The sequence below is a fragment of the Mustela erminea genome, chromosome 13 (genome assembly GCF_009829155.1).
Source record: "Mustela erminea isolate mMusErm1 chromosome 13, mMusErm1.Pri, whole genome shotgun sequence".
NCBI classification, from domain to species: domain Eukaryota; kingdom Metazoa; phylum Chordata; class Mammalia; order Carnivora; family Mustelidae; genus Mustela; species Mustela erminea.
In genome coordinates, this window is record NC_045626.1 from 71965196 (window position 1) to 71970263 (window position 5068).

A 5068-nucleotide genomic window follows, 5' to 3' on the forward strand; every position below is an offset into this window, starting at 1 on the left:
TTCTCCCTTTCCTCCCTATTAGTGCTCTCTCACTATCTCTGTCTCTGTCTCTGTCTCTCTCTCAAATAAATAAATAAAATCTTAAAAAAAAAAAAAAAAAGAATGTTCACAGCAGAATTATTCATCTTGGCTGAAACTGGAAACTACCAAATGCCTGTCCTGGTAGATTGCAAAAACAGCCACAATCCTTTAGAGCCCATCTGATGAAGAAGCAGAGTCTGTTTCTTTTCCTTTTAATCTGGGCTGGTCTTTAATTGGCATGGCCAGTAGAACATGGCAGAAGTGACACGTGCTAGTTCTAGGACTTCCAGAGGTCTTACACACTTCCCCCCTGCTCTCTTGGAAGTCTGTAGTCACCGTGTGAGGAGTCCAGGCTGGCTGGCTGGCAGATGGGAGTTGGGTGGGCTTTCTTAGCTGACGTCTTCCTAGACCAGCCAGCCCCAGCCACAGATGCAGGCACACATGTGAGCCCAGCAGAGATCAGCCCAGTCCAGCCTAGGGCAGCCCAGAAGAACCAGCTAGCAGATCCCAGTCCAAATCTACCAGCAGAAGGCAGTGCTAAATAAATAGTTGTTTTAAGGCACCAAGCTTTGGGGAGTTTTGTTACCCAACCAGAGCTAACTGATACATTATCAAGAGTAAAATGGTTACATTGTGGTATAGTCACAAGTGGAATAATACCCAGCAAGGGTTACGAATGGACTACCACAACACACAAGGGGGATGAATCATAGATGTCCTGTAAGTTTCCCATAGCAGGGAGCATACTCTATGATTCTATTTGTATATAATGTGCAGAGTAGGTGGAAATGATCTCTGGTTAGGTAAGTCAGGATAGCAGTTCCCCTGGGGGACAGTGACTAGGGCAGGGTAGGAGAGGGGACTTCTGGGAGCTGGTTATATGGGTATGTGAACTTGGTGAAGCTTTTTTGAGCTGTAGACTTACAACGTATGCCTTTTTGCACATGTAGGTTCTACTTTGGTAGAGATGAAAAAAAAAAAATCCAGATCTCTTATTTCTTTTTGAATTGCCGGAGAGCTGATGGGGCTGGGGGATGTGCTTATTGTATATAACCTGCCTCGTTGTGGGGATGGGGGGTGGGGAGGGATATGGTTAGTTAAGTTGACCTTGACTCATTTTAACGAAGTTCAGTTAAAATCACTTATGACACGAGGCCAGTATATTAAGGACTTAACTCTTGATTGACCAGTTGTTCCTTGCCTATAATCCCAACACCTCCTGAGCCATCTGGGATGTCAGGGTTGTGTCATAAAACCTGAATTGTGATCCTCATGTGGCCCCAGGCAGGTCACCTAATCTTTCTGGGGCTCAATGTCCTTAGCTATAAATAAATGGTGGTTGGGGGTGGAGGTGTGGTGGACTTGGAAAAATGGGTCCCCTCTGCCAGTCCTAAGGTTCTAAGCTGCCCTTTGGGAGATAAAAACACCCCAAGCCCCAGGTCCTAATGGCTGCCATAGACTTTCTGGGTGACCCTGGGCAGTGCAGGCTTCCCTGCTTTATCTCCCCATCGGTGTGTTGAGTGGTTTGGTTCCATAGTTTTCTGTTTGCAGACCCTGGGCAGAGGAAGGCATTGGGGCTGTAGAAGAGGACTGCTATCACCGGTTCCAGGAAGGAGAGCTTGCTTGGAATAAAGACATGCAAGATGGAAGCCCAGAAGCCTGAGGAGCAGGCAGTATGCTTATGGCTTTGGGGGAGGGGTGCAGGCAGGGATGGGGCAGCTTTCCTGCTGCATCCCCATTATTCCTTTCTGAACTTGTAGAGCGTCCCTGAACCTGACTGGAGGGTGGGTGGTTCCAGCAACTGCAGGTGGATCTGGGGAGGGTGTGGGTGGATATGCAGGGATGCCGAGAAGCAATAATGGCTAGGGAGACAGAATGAGAGGGACGGGGCAAGAGAGAAAGCCAAGGAAGAGCATCCCACTTGTATGCACCTGACAAATATTCACTGAGCCCCTTCTAGGTGCCCAATGCCATGCTGGAGGCAGAGACGGAGGTGGAGAGAGAGGGGAACATGCAGCACAGATGAGAAGAGATAGAGAGACAGGAAAAAGGACAGAGAAAAACCAAGACAGGTTTCATTCATTCATTTCACAGGTGTTTATTGAGCACCTACTATGTGTTAGTGGCAGACTCAGGGACAGAGAAGAGAGAAGCTGTTGGACTGTGTTTGTGGAGGGGCCGTGCCTTCTGGGTGAGAGCAGGATGGTCTGGAAGCATGCACACAGTCAGGTCTCCGGAAGACAAAGTTTCCTGGTTCTTCCTGTGGATGGACCCCCCCCCCCCCCCCCCCCCCCCCCCCCCCCCCCCCCCCCCGTCCATCCTCTCTAAACCACCCTCTTCCTCTGCATTCCACCCTTAGGACTCTGCTTGGTGTCCCCAAGCCTGGTGGCTCCCCAGAAGTATCTGTGGGACTCAAAGAAACTACAGAGTCTTGGATCCTAACTTTGGCAATTTGGCTGTGGGGAGGGGGCCCAGGGCCTGGGATTCTGTATTTCAGCAGTTCCCTCTGGGGCTCAGCAGGGGTGGGAGCCCAGGTGGTGGACACGTGTCCCCAGGGGCCCTCCCCTGGGGCTCCCGCTGCTGTCACAGCCACACACGTCCTTCTGCAAACACATACAGCCCATGATTGATTCTCTGCCGTTCCCCTCACAGCCCAGCGGGTCTGATTGAATGGCCGACGTGCTGCCCAAACACCCTGCTGGAACCACTTCCCTGCCCTCTGCCCCGGAAGTCGTTTGTTTGTTTTTAGACTCAGCCTTTATGTCCAGCTGAATGGCCAGCGGGTTCCTCAGAGCCGCCCATCAGAGCTGAAGATCGTCTGGGTCTGGAGCTGGAGCTGGCAGTGGTCCTGTGGTCACTCTGGGGACTCTGGGAAGGACAGCCGTGCTTCCTGGGAGAGGCGACTCTAGACTCACCCAGGCCTGTGTCCCATGTGAAGACACACAGGTGCGGGGAGGGGGGGTGCATTGCAGCACTTGAAGGGCCATCTCTCCCTTTCCTTAACTGCTGTGAAACACTGGAGCCAAGCTCCTGCATTCTAGCACCTTCGTTTCTGGTCTTTAGGAATGAACCCATGGGCAACCTCTGCTGTGAAAAGGACAGGCTCTGCAGTTCAATAGACTTAGGCTTGAATCCTAGGGCCACCCCTCCTGCCTGTGCCTCAGCTTCCTTATCTACTTGGTGGGGATGATCAAACCAGCTTCAAAGGGGGGCTGGGAGGTTTCCTGACATCCTGGATGAGAGAGACATGCCTGGCATGGACCTGACATGCACCAGGTGCTGGGAACCTCTCTTCCTTCCTCCTTTTCCTCCAACCCACATTTCTCTTGGTCTCTGCCCCATGGCCTCCCTTCCCACCTGGACCTGCATAGTAGAGAAGGGGGCACAATGAGCCAAGAGTCTAGAACCCTGGGTCCTGATTCTCACTTTGCCCTACTCTGCTGTAAGACCTCAGGCCAGTATTTGCCCCTCTCTGGTTAGATCATCTCAAAGGCCCTCTCTCACATTGGGTGTCCAGGTTGTGAATTCCTGGGGACACCGGAACTTTCTATGTGCTTTCAGTCTTGCCTGGGACACAGTAGGTGCTCTGGGAATGAACACAGAAATGTGATTAAGTGGTTCATTAGCAATGTCTGGGCACCAAATTGTATGGATTTGGTTGGAGGGCTCTGGCTGTCAGGAGGGGCTCATTCTCCTGGGGGGGGGGCAGTGAGCAGGGCTGGGTTGGGGTGGGGAGGAGAGAGGTTCTTGTACTTCTTATATTCATGGAAATCTTGTAGCCTCAGCCTCCTTATTTTTGGTGAGGCAAAGAATGGGGATGGGGTGGGATTAAGGGGCCAGCTCTAGCTTCAGAGACCCCCAACCCTCTGTTGGGCTGGAAAGACACCTGGCTGTGCCCTTCCCTCCCCTCCCAGGGGCCTCAGCCTGCCTTTTTTCTTCCTTCCTTTCTGGGTATAGCAGGGCCTTGTACTCATCCGTTACTTCACCTCCCCCTCCCTTACCCACCCATCTCCCCACTTGCCCCACAGGCGCAGCTGTGGACTTGCCCTGAGGGGCTCTGAGCCTGGTGGGGGTGACAGCAGGTCAGGAGGCTCTGATAATTCAGAGTGTTAGGGGCTGTGATGGGGACCCACGGGGCATGTGGGAGCCCTCAGGGGGCTCCTAAATCAGCCTGGGGTATTGGTTGTCAGGGCAGGCTGCCTGGAGGAGGGGGTGTTTGACAAAACGCCTGCAGGAGAAGATGGGGAGAAGGTGAGGGGAGGGAGTGTTTAGGGTCAAGGGAAAGGAATAGCAGGTGCAAAGTGCTGAGAATGGCATTCTCAGGCACCAAAGGCAACTGAAAATGGCCAGAAATGGGGAAGCCAGCAACTTATCCATCACCTTCCCCAGATGCATTGTCTCACTAAGTCTTCCCCATTTTATATCCCTCCCCATTTTACAGACAAGGAAACTGAGGCCTGGAGAGGTGGAGATTGGGCCTAGGCCCCAGGCTGCCTGAGGCTTGTCTCCTCACCGGGTGGAAGAACCCAGCTCCAAAGGGGCAGGAGAGGCAGGGTTGACAGGCTTCCTCCCAGAGCTCCACCCCACCCCCAGGCTGGGCTGGGCTGGAGGCCCCGGGGAGGCCCTGCTGGTGGGGGCGGGGCGTGGGAAGGCTGTAAACTGGTTTGGGACGGCAGGGCTTTCCTGTCGCTGCCGGTGGCCCCCGCCTTTGTCCTCATGTGTCACTGAGGAATGTGGCTAAGGTCTGGATAAAGGCATCTTTGTTTGGAGGCCTCAGGAGTGGGGGAGGGGGGAGGCTGGAGAAAGAGGGAGGAGCATGGCCAGGAAAGGGTTATAGTCCCTTCCTCCTGGCTAGCCCCGCCTCTGGTCTGGGCAGGCAGCACCCTCGCCCTGTGGACACCTACATCCTCTGTTTGACTCTAGATGCACTTCCTGACCTTAGTTCCCCAGTTGCCCTTTCTCTGAACCTCAGTCTCCACATCAGGGTAATGGGACTCATCTTCTAACCTCTATGGATAGTTCTGAGGCTCCAGCCAAATAAGCCACA

General features: G+C 53.3%; 1 long non-coding RNA gene across 3 annotated transcripts; it reads left to right on the forward strand.

Moving 5' to 3' along the window:
• Positions 1-1367: 1367 nt before the first annotated feature.
• LOC116572283 lies at positions 1368-3546 on the forward strand. 3 transcript variants are annotated; one of them, XR_004278197.1, is made up of 4 exons: positions 1368-1460; positions 1573-1694; positions 2116-2212; positions 2771-3546. It is a non-coding gene; the product is annotated as an uncharacterized LOC116572283 (long non-coding RNA). The 3 variants fall into 3 exon arrangements; XR_004278198.1 differs by lacking the exon at positions 2116-2212; XR_004278196.1 differs by lacking the exon at positions 2771-3546 and having other exon boundaries at positions 2116-2297.
• Positions 3547-5068: the final 1522 nt, after the last annotated feature.